This window comes from Rousettus aegyptiacus, unplaced genomic scaffold (genome assembly GCF_014176215.1).
Source record: "Rousettus aegyptiacus isolate mRouAeg1 unplaced genomic scaffold, mRouAeg1.p scaffold_m13_p_2, whole genome shotgun sequence".
In the NCBI taxonomy this organism is placed as follows: domain Eukaryota; kingdom Metazoa; phylum Chordata; class Mammalia; order Chiroptera; family Pteropodidae; genus Rousettus; species Rousettus aegyptiacus.
In genome coordinates, this window is record NW_023416295.1 from 150,403,573 (window position 1) to 150,419,907 (window position 16,335).

Genomic DNA, 16,335 nt, shown 5'->3' on the forward strand with positions numbered 1-16,335 from the left:
ATATAATTGCTTTGAGTGTGGCATTTATTTCCTCCTCTTAAAGTACATGTTGTATCGTAGATATAATTTCAGGTATTTCAGGGGACTTATTAAATGTCAAAATCCAAAGTCAATACATAGGTAACTTAAAAATGTAAAACCTCAGTGAAGAAAAAATTTCAGCTAAGTTTATTAGCAAAAATGGGAAATGGGATTCATAATGATAACCTCTAAGGTAAAAAGGCATTTAGAAAACAGGGTTAGAGACCGTTAAGAGTGTCAACTTATGCTGGAGATCCATTTACTTGTGCTTCTGACACAAATATAAATTTACTCTTGAGAAAGATTTTCTAGGTTGACTTGGCCTAGTTTTTATTTTTAATATATGGAAACTAAAGAGCTCAAAATTTTTTAAGTATGAGGAGTTAAGAAGTATTGAAATATGGAATCAACAGATAAGATGGGTTCGATCATGGCATTTTTCATCTCAAAACCTTCAACTGCTTACAGAATAAAATTCTAGAATTTCTACTCTCCAAGATCTGAATTTAGCTTAATATTCCATTGGTCTCTTCTGCTACTCACTGTAAAGTATCTTGGACTCTGGCTAATTCTGATAATAATGATGATAATAGTAATAACAACAATAATAATAGTAGTTGAATAGGTCTCCTTTTTGAGAACTCACTAGATGCTGAGCACCAGCTAAACACTTTATATTTCTACTCTTATTTAATATCCACAATAACTTAAAAAACAGGCACTCTTATTACCTCCAATTACAATGAATAAACCAGAGGTTATAGATAATGAGGAATTCATCTAAGATAACAGTTTATAAATGTCATGAAAGAAATTTAACACAGTTTTTTGTAACTAAAAGTTCAGGTTTTAACCATTATACACTCTGCCTCCTAAACCAGACCAGTCATTGGTTTGCAGAAACACCTTCTAACTTATCAATTTCCTTATCAATTTCATATTCTTTGTCCTTTCTTTCCCTGTCAAAATCCTACTTGACCCCATTCAACTGTTTCCTACAATATAAAGCAGCACTAACATTGCTTTCTTCCTATGCTGAATGTAAACAAGATGACTGGAGCTGTGGCAGCCGTCTTTCGGCCATGAGGAAAATGCCAAGAGAATAACAGAGGCACCAATCCTGATGATGAACCAACAGCAGGGACTGACTACACCTCCAGATCTATTGTTATATGAGAAAAATAATTCCTTCTTTATTTAAGCTGCTGTTGCTAAGCTCTGTGCTATTTGTAGCCACATTCAATTTTAATCGATGCAGTCCCTAGACTGTTTACTTCCACTCTGCTGACCTAGAAATCCAATGGCCTACGGCCATGCTACCCTGAACAAGCCTGATCCTGTCTGATCTTGGAAGCTAAACAGGGTTGGGCCTGGTTAGTACTTGGATGGAAGACCACCTAGGAAGACCAGGTGCCGTAAGTGTAAAAAATAAATAAATAAGGGATTGTAGGCTGACAAGGCCCTTCCAAGAGTTGTCTTGTCTAAAAAATTTAAAAAAATTAAAAATTAAAAAAAAAAAAGAAATCCAATGGTACACTACATCCATTAATTTCTCTTGAGCATCACTCTCTGCAGCCATGGACATAAACTACTGCCAACCCACACACCCTCTCTCTTCTGCCTAGCTAAGACTCCTGGATACCACCAGCTATACCTATCTAGGCCTCTAATTCTTCGTACTATCTACATTGGTAAATCAGAAAGGAGACAGGGTCCATCCGAATAAAATGTGGAATGAAAAGCAGCAGGTGAAAGGGGATCCTAGTAAGATGTTAGAAATTATTAGGAAAAGCTAAAAATGAAAAGCCACAGAACTGATTTCTGCTGGAGCAGCAACTATCTGAGAGACAAGTGAATAAAGCATATACACACTGACCTGAGTAAGTTACTGCAAAAAACAGAGAAAAAGGAACTGTTCTATCAGCAAACAGAGGATATAAAGAGCTCTAGCAATAGAAGAAAACAGAGGAAAAAACTAAGGTCCGAGTCTTCCTTAAAAACCTAATTGGAAAAGATATTGATTGGGCTTGAAAAAGCTGAAAAATTTCTTACTGTGTCTGCCCCTGAATGTCCAACCCAGTGAACTACACACAATTTGAGAGCCATGGCTACCTCAGTCACTAGCATTATATTGACCATATATAGTTAACACAATGGTCACAGTATATACTTAATACAAAATCTAAATAAATCCAATATTAAGCAAAGCTTTAATAAAGCATAATGTCTGTACTGAACACAACTAAACTTTTCAACGATTCCATAGCTGCCTACTTATATAAATAAATAGGTTTCTATTTAATTCATCTCTTTAATAAACACTTATATAGCACCACGTACTGGGTACTGTTCTAAGAACTTTAAAACTGTGACAAATAATAAAAAACGAAGCAGCTATCTGACACTTTAGGCTCCAACCGAAGCGATCTTGCTGAGAAAATATGGGAGCGGCATGGGGAGAACACCTAATTTTAAGGCTAAGTATCCAAGAAGGAATTTTAAGAATTCTGGATGGTAGCAGAGGCTCATACTTCCTCGCTCTAGGGACCTTTCCTCGACCTACTCTGTCCCACCACAAGTATCTGTGAATGGCTGCTGTGCTCTACACCATGTGCTCTGCAATGACTAGTAAGCTTTCCTGACTAGAAACTGCTCCGTTCAGAAAGAGAGGCAGACATGTGTGCCAAGCATGGAGAAGAGAGGGATAGTCAGGTGGTACAATCAAGGTACAGAGACAGGTCTGAGTCCAGATCTGAAAGGTAGGTATGATGTGAGAAAGTAAATGGCTGAGGTTTCTTTCTAGGGACAGGAGAGTCAAAGGAGCCGTTTATGGAGAGAGAACAATTTATCCAGCACACTCTAAATCAGGGCTGCTCACTAAGTGGTCAAGTTTGGGTTTTGTTTTCCTAATTTTAGTCCTAGTTTCAGTCAGTTTAACTGAGCAGGTTTCTATTAAATTTCTTGCCGTCCTTCCTTAACTATTTTACTTAGGGAGTTAACACAAAATACCTAGATTGGCAACACTGCTTTCAGTCTAAAGAGTTTCTGATTTTGGACAAATGTCCTTTCTATTTGTGGCGGGGTGGAGCGGGGAACAGAGTGAGGGAGAGATTGTAATCTATGATTTCAACTCCATGAACTTTTTAAAAATCAAATATTTTCAAAGTCCACATCTAGTTCTCTTCATCTATCAATTAGTTTTGCTCAAGTAATGTTACACCATTACCAAACCTTTTTACATCTGTCAAATGGATTTAAATTTTAACAGGTTTAAACTAAAGAATGAGGATCTAACCATGGAATTTCAGACATTAAGCCCTAGGAACAACAGGAAGGGGGTGGTGTTAAAAGAGTTTGCAAGGGAGGTTTTCTAAAATTGGACCACTTACACAAGCATGCTTATGCTCCTATAGTTATGTGTTCATTGTAATCTTGTCTGCTTAAACATTTATACTCCCACAGAGCATAATCTTCTATGTCTACAGGACCTGACAGAACCTAATAATATTCACTTACTCTATTGTTTGGTTCAATCTCAATAATGATACATGAGAAAAACTTTGGTATACTTAAAAATAAGTTTGGTATGATGGGTTTAAAAATACACAATTTTTCCTTTCTGTAAACTTTCAGGGTCTTTTCTAAGTGCATGTGTACTGCAAATGGCTTACAGGGGTACATGTTACAGTCTCCCCAAAGCTGCATGACCATGTGATCTCTTTTTCAGAGAAGTTTTCATGGAAATATTGTATCGCAGAATACAATCTGGAAATCATTGTTTTGGCTAAAAATTGTCCCCATACAACCTTCGTATTCATTTGGTTGGAGGCAACCTGGTCTTTAGAATAACCTTTTCAATTCTGACACTACTTTTCTATACTCTAAATCATCCAAGGACATGTGTTGTCAAGTTCATTATATTGGCTAGCTAATAAAAATGTGTTTTGAAGTAGACTACATGAAAAGAAAGAAAACAATCTTTAAAACTGTTTTTTAGCAAAATTTAATTTTAACTCTATAGGGCACAAAACCAGATTCTCAGTTGCTGTTTCTTCTTTATCTATTTGTACGCTCTAATTCTTTTAATAGGTCATAAATCACATAAAATTGTCAAAAGGTTTCTAACCCCTTGCACTAAGAAACACACGTAAGCAGATGATCTTTATAATTTAGAAATCAATGGTTCCTAACCTTGATTTTGGAAACATACAATTTAATACATTAAAGAGATTCCTAATAAAAATTCAGGAAGGTGGCCAGTTCTTTTCTTTCTTCTTACGTCTTTCTTTTCTTTTTCTCATTAGCTTTATTATTTTTTCCGGTGCATTAACAAAAATTGAAAATTGTTGCATTTAAAAGTAATCTTTTATTAAAGATTCCAGGAAGTATGAGAGGTGTAGATTCATAGATGAAAGGGGAAAAAAAAAAGATTTGGTGGGGGAATAAGATTATTAGATAGCACTTTGGCCTTTTCAGTTCAGTTTTGTTTTATTTTGTTTTCTGCAGTGGTTCCTTTGCTTTGTGTAAGGTCTGAAGGAATTTTGCGTGCTTTTTATTTTGTCTCTATGTATCTTGAATACTTAGTTTTAGATTCAGATTTAAATCTGCATATATTAAACTGCTAGGTGACTACACAGATAAACCAGTTATACTTTTCTACCTTTAATTATTAAATTGAGTAGTTTAATACATGAGTCTCCAATCCAGGAATAGAATGTGCTCCAAAAGTTTATAAATTCATTGCTGGCTGGAAATTAAAAGGTACTTCTCCAGATAAACAGTATTTCACATGATAGTAGTCCCAAGCAGTCCAGAAAAGGATGTGTTAACCTCTCCTAAGCATTCTGAATAACAATGTTTTCTTAGGAAACAGAGGAAAGCCAAGATACACCTGACTGTAGGTCTCTACCATCCATTACCTCTATCACTTGTCCAGATTGGGGATGGAGTCACTCTGAGCTTTAAATTACCAATGGTGTTTGCATTTAGACAAGGATAATCCTGAGATGACAAGGCGAGAAGGGCTGGGTAACCAGGTTTTGGGAGGAGTTATGGGAACTAAGAGCTTCTCAGGCACAAATCACTAGAAATACTCCTCACTCATAAGCCACGCCCTAGTCACTCTTGCCTCCTGGCGCTCCCCCACCAACCATAGACTCATTTGCTTTTCTTCCATCAGCCCTAGAGACTACTTCTTCCCCATTGTCATTTACTGGCTATTTTAGCTGGTGTCAGTTCACAATAGTGATGGTAGAGAAATATAATCTCGCTACTTCTCTTCTACCTAAAACAAGTGCTCAGCCCTTAGACTCATGAGCAAAATGAGCAAAAAAGTCCTCCCTAAACTCCAGCTTTGCTTTCCTTATTTAGAACTTATTTGTTATAGGCTGAACTCTGTCCTCCTAAAAATTCATAGATTGAAGTCCTAACCCCCAGTGCTACAGAATGTGACTTTATTTGGAAATAAGGTCACTCACTGCAGCTGTAATTAGTAAACCAATATGATTAGTGTCCTTTGTACAAAAAATGCTATGTGAAGAGACAGAGACACACACACAGGGAGAATGCGATGTGAACATGAAGGCAGAAATCAGGGCGATGCTTCCATTAGCCAGTGCACTACCAGAAGCTAGAGGAGGGGCATGGAATAGATTCTCCCTCTCTGCTCTCAGAAGCAACCAACCCTGCTAGCACCTTGATCTCAAGCTTCTAGCCTCCCGAACTGTGAAACAATAAATAGCTATTGTTTAAACCATTCGATCTGTGGCATTGTTATGGCAGTCCTAGGAAACAATACAAGAATTTATTTAAAAAAAAAAAAAGACATTTCATGCATAAGTGTTAAGAAATGACTCTTGAACAGTTCAAGGTTTGGTCACGTATTTCAGAACAAATCCAAACAACTTTCCAGGGTATTTCACCACAGAGCTCAGGCTAGGTAAGGGACAGAAACAGAGATGAGATGAGGAAGGAGGACACAGCCAAGAAACTAGCACTGGGCCTAGCAGAGCAACAGTTGCAAGGGAGGAGATGAGATGGACTGGACTATTGTCTTACCTAAGACAAGGCAGAATTTCAGAAGAGGGTACGGAAACAGTAACAGGCAGTGACTAGATAGGAAAAAGACAAGGAGAGAAAGAGGAAACTCTCATAGTGCAGCCTGAGGGCAGGTGTCTTCCCAAATTCTCTGCCAATGTTCTGGCAAGTTCTTGGTCATGTATAAGAGCCACATTTAAGTCAAGGTTATATATATTGGGACCTATTCGGTTATTTCTACATCTGTAATTTCTCTAGCAAATATTTAGAGTTAACAGTGTCTGGCACTCATTATCCTAATTGTATTTGATTGAATCTATTTGAAGTACTAAAAAAAAAAACGGTTTGTCTGAAAAATTAACATTGGGATTTCCTTTCGCAGCTCCCAAAGCACTTAAACGCTCAACAAATTTCTGGCCATATACCTCCTTCCCCAGTGTGCCACCCATTTCTGACTCTGGGGAGTAGGAGACACAGCGTTCACTCTTACTATCCTCTCAACTCATGAAAATTCTTCCTCTAATACCATTTGCTCTCCTCTTGTCCTTCCTCAGTTGCATTCTCCCTTTTATTACTCAACTAAAACTGTTATTACCTTCTAACAGACATACGTTCAGGAATTGAACGTATGAAATTGGTGGGATCCAATAATCTCATATATGTTTAGAATTAAACACTGCGCCCCTTTAAGGCATCACATAGAACATCACACGACCCTGTGACACTCTAGCTTCACACGCATCTGTCTATCCCTCTGTTTCTGAGCATGAATTGCTTTCCCGTTTCTGTGTGGTCACTGTTCCTCTGAGCAATTGTCTTGAATAAAAACCCTGAACTCCATTCTGGCCCTGAAGGAACAACCAAAGAAAATAGTGGAAAGGGGTTGGTTTAACTAAAAAGTATCTTCAATTATAAGGGAACACTTGATCACTTCGTGGGAGTATGAACAATAAGAAACAGAGTAGGAAGAAACAGGGTATCAGCTATGCTTGGGGTGTGTGTTACAGACAGAAGACGAAAATGAGAAATGTACTTCGACCAGAAAAGTATATTTAATAACCACTCAATTTAGAAAATACCATCTATAACAAAAATGCCTCAAAGTAGTTTTAAGGATTTTTATTTTATGTCTTTAAAAGGCATTATAATAATAAAACTGTAAAACGAGAATGCTGAGAGAGACAGAAGAAAATGTGCTTTTTAATTGTCTAAGTTATCCGCTCCATAATCCTAGTCAGAAACTTCAACATCTATGAATGCTACTATAGGTAACATTATGAACTCTGAAGTAATTTATATGCTTTTTCTTTTTATTAAAAAATAAACAGGAATATTTAATTATTCACTAGAATGTTAATACCAAACCAGTGTGATAGCAGCTAACATTCTACAAATAGCCTTTTGCTGGCTTTGTGTGCCACGGATGATCTAAATTCTTTCCAATTTCATTGACTATTAGTGCCTCCTCTGTAGTCCCTGCCCAATTTAGCAGCTTTGTAGCATAGGAAACTTACTTTCGGATGTGTCAGTTGATGATAAATTTTTTACAAAAAGCATATTATAACACTCATTCCTGGGTCACTAGCAAAACAAAGCATCGCCCCAATATTTCAAGTAAAAGCATGGATTTCCTTTTCTTCTTGAATCATTAAAATACATGTATTAGTTCTCTATCACATGCCTTGTCTTGCTAATGTTTAAACAGAAAAGTAGCCTCTCTTTTATCTTCATAGCCGTAATCAGATTTCCTTAAAAGTGTTGAATATTTTTTCCTTGTTATAAGAACAAAAAAGGAGAGGAAAAGTAGTAAGGCTGTGGTGCATTCTGCAGGAAGCCAACAACGGAATCAACAGGCAGAGGTCTTATAAAGGGAAGCTGAGACTGGGACTCCTGGCCTGGGAAAAAGCCTTGGTTCTCTTGAATTGCCTATCCTGACGAATGGCATCATTATGGATTGTCTGTCGTCTCTCTCCCCTGCTCAGCATACAATCATTCACTGAATTCTATTCATTCCGCCCCCTTAACATCTCTCACAGTTGTCCTCTCCTCTCCACAATGCTAACCACCACAGTTCAGTGCTCATCATAGTCAGGTATACTGTTACAACAGCTTAATAATGGGGTTCCCTGTCTCCAGCCAAAACACTCTGCCCAAAGGTTATATTTCAAAATGAAAATCTGATCATTGCTCCGCTACTACAGAGTAGAGTTAGGGCATTTTACTGATCTTATTCCCCAGTGCATGGCACATAGCAGGCTTTAATCGATCCTAGTGAAGAAATTGATGGAGTAAGTCCTCACTTAACAATGTTGATAGGTTCTTGGAAACTACACCTTTAAGCAAAATGACATATAATAAAAACCAATTTTACCATAGGCTAATTGACAGAAACCAGAATTAGGTTCCTAAGGCATATTTCTGGTCACAAAAACATCACCAAACTTCTAAATAAAGATCCAAAACATTTTCAATAAAAAAACATTGAAATAAATGTGAGCTACATGTATACTTAAGAAAGATGAATAAAACCATGTAAGATAAGATTTCCCAACCCACTTATTCCAGTTCAAGGTCACAGGTGGCCAGAGCCTCTCCCACAGCAGCTCAAGACACAGGTGCGAACCTACCCTAGACAGGACGCCTTTCCACTGCAGGGAGAACTCACACTCACACCCGCACTCACTCAGACTGGGACCATTCAGAAATGCCAATTCACATCATGTGCACATCTTTGGGATGTAGGGGAAAACTGGAGTCCCCACAGGAAACCCATAGGGAGAATGAACAAACTCCACACAGATGGTTGTCCCAGCCGGGAATCAGTTTTTTTGTTATTGTTGTTCTTTTCTCATCAATGTTACAATGAAATGACTTTGAATCAAACAACATTACTTGAAGATCTGCTGTACTCAATTGCTTATTTCTCAGGCTAAAAATTTTCAAAGATTAAAAACCTCCCCTACTCGTAAACAGAAAACCCAAATTCTTTAGCACTGAATTAAGCCCCAAGCTGTACTGACCAGAGTCATCCTCCACCTCTCCTGTTACTTCTCCATTTACCCTCCATCCCAACCTCATCTGCTTTCTCACCGTGACACGATCTTTCATGTCTCACGTTTCTCTGTCTCAAATTCCCTTCCTCTACATCCACACCTGCCTCACACAAATGCCACTGGCTTTGGGAACCCTTCTATGAAACCTCCAAAGAGGGTTGGCGCTGTTCCTTCAGGACCTGGTGCAACCGTCCCTGTGGCTCCTGATTTCCCAACAGGGTAAATCATAATCCCAAGTTTTCACTTCCTCACCAGACGAGGAGCTATTGTCAGTGTTTACTAGGAAGGGGCTATGTCTCACTTATATTTATCTCCACTTTATCTGTTGTTATCCTTCTCCAATGCCCAGAATAGTGTTTAATTAACTGTTCGTTAAATACTTGTTGCATGAGTCTAGTCAAGGGAAAGAAATGTCCCTACACATGAAGATGACAGATAATGCTAGCCCTCCTCTTCCTGACTGGCTTCTTTTCCCTATTCTTTTCCTCTAGTTCTTTGGTCTTCACTGCAGTCCTTGCCTCCCCTTAGGTCCTCATTTCCTTCCGCTCACCCTCACAGCTTGGAATTGGGGGAGTCTCCATTCAAATTCTAAACTTAGTAGGTTGAAGATAGGAAGAGGAGAAACTTCAATCTTATAAAGTATTCCAAAAACACTGTTATGTGTGTTGGTTACGACCTACAGAATGATCAATGCAAAGCTAAATTTCAGTTATTTTGTACACAAAATTCTGGGCTGGCCTAGCAACCAAATAAATACCCATGTATAACCTTGTTTCTATGGGAATATAGGCTCAGAGTTCCAAATAAGCAAACTGTAGGGGTAACTAACTACTAGGACACTCGGCTTGTTAACTGTGACCTGTCTTTACTAAAGGTCCCCTCCAACCCCCAAGAATTTGAAATTCTCTAAATAATTTTTAAACTACCAACGCAAGAAGAAAAAGCACTTGTCTTAATATCAGGGAACCTAGATTCCAAATCAGAGGTCCACATTCCTGCCTACACAGCAGAAGCAACTGGGGACATTTTAAAAAGGACTAATTGTCTTGGCTCTATTCAAGACCAAATTAAATCAGAATCTCTGATAGTTACGGTCTTTTTTGTTTATATAAGAAGCTAATGTTTAGCCTGGGTTGAGAACCTCATTCTAGACTGTGTTTTGACTTCAGCTATTTGTCCCTAGACAAATTCCTTACGAATTTGACCTTTCTGGATCTTGGTTTTCTCACCTGTAAAATGAAAGTTTAGTGGTTAGTTTAGACTTTATAATCCTTTTTGGTTTCCAAAGCATTTACAACTTTTATGAGTTAACTTTTGAATGTTTAGTTGTTCCATTTCTCTTGGCTCATTTGACAATGTACAACCAAGGAAAAACAGATAGAAATTTGTAAAGACCTTTTAGTGACTTAGACTTAAGGAGTGGCAGGCAAAATTCCAATATGAAAAGTAAGCTTCCCACATACTAATGAGTTCCTGTAAGTACAAAAGTTATATATACAATCACTGAATTTTATGAATTTTTTTAGAGTCATTATGTTAAAACTTTCAAAGAGGAAAAGAAAAAAGTTCCACACTCTAAACTGGACTCCCTCAGCTGTGCAGTTTTATCATTCTAACAATAACATTTTTGTGTATGCTTCCATTAAAGTCATGACTGCAGAATAAACTGATGATTTCAATAATGCCCCCTTGTTCCTTAAGTCTTTTTACTGAATAGCTTGCTGAGCAATTTAACACACATGGTCCCTAATTCCTTCGTCCTAGTGACGGCAATGTAACCTTTGTCTTACTTCAACCAATTTTTCCCTCGGTTAAGACATCTTTCCAAGTTTAAAAATATATTTTTTCATTTATTTGGCTTATAAAATAAACCCGGAAACCTGCGAATATTTTTTTAAAAGCAAATAAAGAAATATTCACCCATGCAGAAGAAAAGAGAACACAGGAGAATCGCTTGCTCCATTTTATAATATTATGGTACATTGTGTAGTCTTCTGTCAGTATTTATTATCAGTCATTTAGTTTATGATAGAGAATAACTTTTGATTACTGATGCTTGTAGTATTACTCACTCTGTCTTGAACTGTTTGAAGATCTGTATTTTTATTACAAAGTCTAATAAAAATAAAGTGAAAAACCCATAGGTCCCAAAACTGATTCCTGGCTCGTGTTGTATGTCACTCCTTTCCAATCTAAAAAGTATTTCTTTCTACTGGTAGTCTCTGTCGCTTGCTCATAAGCAAATTTATCTCCTAATGCCTCATTCTTTATTTTAGCCATTAATCTCCCATTGAGAACCTTACCAAAAGCTTTTTGTAAATAAAAATATTTAATATCTACTAGATTTCCCCTACCCACAAAACCATCCAACACTGCTTAGAGAGGAAAAAAAAAAAATCTATCTTTTGTACCTGAATTTAAGTATGCTGGTTTGACTCAAAGTATCTTTCTCTAACTTCTTCAGTTTTTACAGGAGATAAGAGAACCATATTACAAGAACCCTATTCCTCTTTGTTATCAGTTGAATTATACCCCCCAAAAAGGTATGTTAAAGTTCTAACCCCCAGGACCTCAGAAAGTTACCTATTCGGACATAGGGCTGTTGCAAATGTAATTAGTTAAGTAAAGATAAGGTCTTACTAAGTAAGGTGGGATATGAAATAACTGGTACTCTTATGAAAGGGGAAAAGAGACAAAGAAATACACAGGGAGAAGATGGCCATGTGATGCCCAAGGCAGAGAGTGGAGCGACGCATCTATAAACCAGGAATGCCAAGTATTACCAGAAAACACCGGAAGGTGGAAAAGGCAAGGAAAGATTCTCCCCTACAGATTTCAGAGGGAGTATGGCCCACCTTGTTTTCAGACTCCTAACCCTCTGGAACCATGAGAATAAATTTCTGTTGTCTTAAGTCACCCAATTTGAGGTACTTTGTTACAGCAGCCCTAGAAAACCAATACACTCCTCTTTTCCCATTATTTCCACATTTTGGGGCTCTATCTATACTGGACTGTAACCTACATTGACACTTCGCATACATGCATGTACATACATACATAAACAGAAATAGAAAAGCATCTCTAATGGTCACTGAGTATCACTTAATCTAACAGCAGCTCCATCAGGTCAACATCCAGCATATGATTTGAACAACTACCTCCCGACGTAGCTCATCCAATTTCTGAACTTAGACTTTAACAAAATCTATCCTTCCATAACCTCTAAAAGTTGGTCCCAGTCCTCCTACCTTGGGGTAAGAGAGAACAACCATCCTTTTTTTTCATTTGTGTGGTGGGTGTATACAAGTTTTTTAACACAAAACCACAACCCTGATGATCGCTCTTTGTAAATAAGGCATCTACTTTCTTTTTAGTCACTCTTCATGGGAAGGTTTCAGTTTTCCCCATTCTATGCTAGGGAATCCTTGTGCCTATGCTCCAATACCACTTCCACTCTCTCATACCCTCTTATCTCACCCTTTCTGCTTCTTCATTCCACACTGCTCTAAGCTTTGACATCTCTACCCCTTCTTCATAAGATGATCAAGAGAAAGAAAGGTCCACTTTTCACTGACACTGCCTAGCTGTTCTCTCAGTATCCCAGGTAGGTGAATATGAAAATAGACAAGAACTTTAGTACAGAACCCAAGCTGCAGTTGTTAGATCACGACTCTGCTAATGTGCCAAGTGCACCACCACGAGACAATGCGCAGAGCCGGTGAAGCTGCCTGAGGCGAGGGTGCTCCTGGCACCCCTCCTCTTCATTCAACGAAGATTTTACTGCAGGTCTATCATGGGTGGGCCCCAGGGCTTGCTTTTATTTTTCTCTTTCATGTTATTTCATGTCCACCATCCCTTATAGTTTTTCTCCAAACACCATTTGTCCCTATTGTCCTATATTTCTTGTCCTCAATAGAAAAGTATGACTCATTCAATGACTAGAAATACATCTGTGCTTCCAAAGGTTAAATACAGCTTATATATAATATGTTACATACAAATCACGTGCTGGGTGGAGAACGAGAGTCCTTTAGAATTCTGCTATGTTCTTAATATGTGACCTTGATCTAGTCACTTAACTTCTGAGCTTCAAGGTTCTCATCTACTAAAAGATGATAAGGTACTTCCCCTATTTCCCAATTAGGACAACTGCAAAATGATTACATAAACTACTAACTTCCCATGATTTATTAACCTTTATTTACTTTATCATTCGATAAATATCTACATTGGGTATACCCTTTCAAGGATTCTAATTTCACAGCATTTAAGAGTGTGCTAATAATTACCTAGCACAGAATTAAAGAATAAATAACAAAAGTTAATATGATAGAAATTACAGACAAATGAATAACAGAATCTCAGAGACGAGCAAACATCTCTATAGGTTTAATGCGATGTACCAGAAGTTCACTCAGAAAAAAAAAAATTGCTTAAGGTTTGTTTTAATGGGAAAATATGATTTTAAAATTGAATTTTATGCATGTTGCTTACAATTATATCTATTGATGCCCCTTTACCTGAATCTATCAGCGAACATTTCCTAGGCTCTTACTAAGTATTAGCCTGTGTGCCCATGAATTTCTCTAGGCGAACTAGGTCTGGAGAAGGCAGTTATGTGAGTTTGGAATAAGGGAGGTTACATTTTTAAAAATTTCACACAGTAAAATTTTACACAGACTAGTATACACAACATAAAAAACTAAGCGTACAAGCTCTTTCTTTTCCTTTTTATTTTCTTTTTTCCTCCTCAGGAGCCCAGTCATGAGAAGGCAAAGAAAACACTTTCTGCTTAAATGTAGAGACTTCGCCTTTTCTTTAAAATGCTATGCGTATACCAAAATGCACCATCAGTATTTCCTGCACTGCTGGGAGGCCAGAAAACATAACATCTCTCTTCTGTGAAGCTCTTCATTTTGTACTCAACAAAGGATGGGAGGATGTGGGTGAATGAGGGTAAACTTTCTGAAGTTTCTGCTTGGGGGTCTGAATTTAAATTTACTCATTGAATGAGATATCAAGGTAAATTAGTTTTTGCCCTCTAAGAGCTTTAATTTTCAGAGAATTTAAGGAACTGCAAATAAATTTACACTGTAAATCCTTTAACTCTTAACGTAATACACATCTATATTCTTATGCTTCCCCAGTGAAGAGCTTTCAATTGCAGCATACCTTCTCATAAATTAGAATCCGTTTCCTATGGAAGGCAAATCTTATTTTTTAGACCACTGCAGGGGTCCAGATGTGCCATCTGGATCAATAGTCCTTGAGTATACAAAGATTTGCAGCTTAAGATGAAGGACTCAATGTGACCTGTGACAATTTTATAAAAATAAATTTACATTGTCATTTATACTAATATTTAATTCATATTTAAGATTTTTAAATGTTTTTTTTTAATGTAGAAGTTAATTTCCTATTAATTACCACATCTTTTTAGGATTTTGGTTTCTTCCAGTCATAGCAAGTTCCCCACTATTTTTCCTCCCTTTATTTTATTTTTTTAATGGCTTCCCTTATACTTTCTTTTATTTCTCTGCTTCATCTTATTGTTTCTGTGTATTACTTTGATCTTACTGAGTTGAATTTCAAATATTCCCTCCCCTGGTTCCTACTTGCCTTCCCCCCGCCCCCTATATATTATAAAATCCCAGCCAAGTTCAAAGCTCATTTCGCATTCCTTCAAGGTCCGCTTTTCTCAAGCCCCATATTTTTGAGTTAGTACTCTTCCCACAGATCTTCATCAGCAATTCAAACCTGATGACATTATGATTGCATCTTTAGTGTTTTTCTACTCCAACCTTATTTATCATCCCTGCATTATTTCCAAAGATAAGGTCTGGAATAACTTCAGAGCAGAGCTTGTTAACTGTTGCCTGTGTGCGAACAGCCCTCCGTTCCTGAAAGATAAAGCCACTGTTCCACATTCTGGCACTATTCTTAATGTGTGCATTTGCTGGGCTGAAATCCCTCAGCCGTACACTGACCCACTTTTAGTTTTCTCTTTCCTCTAAGCATGTTTTCCTTTCTATCTTACTTCCTATCACCTTGCTCTTGCATAGTTTGATGAAAAAAATATGGCTCTCCTTTCTCTTCCCTGATTATATTCCCCTCAAATTGTTTACTCCTACTTCATCTCCTCCTTTATTGGTATTTCTCTCACACTTCTGCTAATGTAAATGGAATTCATTTTTTTTTTTTTACCATAAAGCCAAGGTAAAAAGTTTTCCTTCATCCTTTCTTGCCTCCATAACTACTTCAGAATCCTCACAACCCTTTAATATGTTGTACCACTGTTTGCATTACCTAAACAACGCCACGGATATACAATCAATCTCCTTGTCAAAGGTACAAATTATCTATCTTTTTGCCCCATGAAAATAAAAGTTTGCTCTCAAAGTAACATATCCAAACTTTGCGAAGTTATGACACAGCTAGAAAAATGAATCTAAATCTTCAAATTTCACTTTGCCTGTTTTCACTTTTCCTTATCTCTACCTTTCTGTTTCATTCACTCATTTATCCATCCATCCATTCATTCGTTTATTTGTGTATTCCAAAATATTTTCTCAGGCTCTCCGAGATTCCAGGCATAGTAGTAATTACAGGGAATACAAATAAGTAAGATTTAGTCCGTGGCCTCAGGGAGGTTCATAGTTTTGCAAGAAATCTAACAGATAGAATGACTGATGATGATACTATGATACAGATAAATGCTACTGGTATTAACAACTGTCTTAGGAGCACAACATTATAAACAATTAACTAACTCCAACTTTAGAGGATCCCTGAAAGATTTGCCAGAGTATGGAAATTTCATTTAAATCTTTAAAAACAGCTAAGGGGAGGGTAGAACATTATGACAGATGAAGGAAATAATATAACGAAGACAGAAGTACTTGGAATATTTCCAAATATCAATAATGACCATATAGAATAAAAGCAAAAATATCCTCTGAACTGATGTTCTTATTTTACCATAGAAGAGTACACACCTAATAAGAGTTGTTGCAGAGATTAAATATAAATATATAGTAAGCCCTTTAAATAGTCCCTGGCATATAGTAAGTGCTCAAGAAATGATAGCTGTTATTATTGTATTATAGATTATATCACATGTATTTCATCTATTCAAAATATTTTCTTTTCTTTTCTGGTTTCTGGCTTGATCCTGGATCATTGTGGCTGCTGAATAAGTGATCTTTACTTAAATAACATTTTATTT

The 16,335-nt window shown here is 37.1% G+C and overlaps 1 protein-coding gene and 1 pseudogene across 4 annotated transcripts in view; one reads left to right on the forward strand and one right to left on the reverse strand.

Annotated features, from left to right (window-relative positions):
* DERA (deoxyribose-phosphate aldolase) overlaps positions 1 to 16,335 on the reverse strand; it is a 201,262-nt gene that overhangs the window by 135,965 nt on the left and 48,962 nt on the right. The window lies entirely within an intron of this gene.
* LOC118614636 lies at positions 1,325 to 1,443 on the forward strand (annotated as a pseudogene).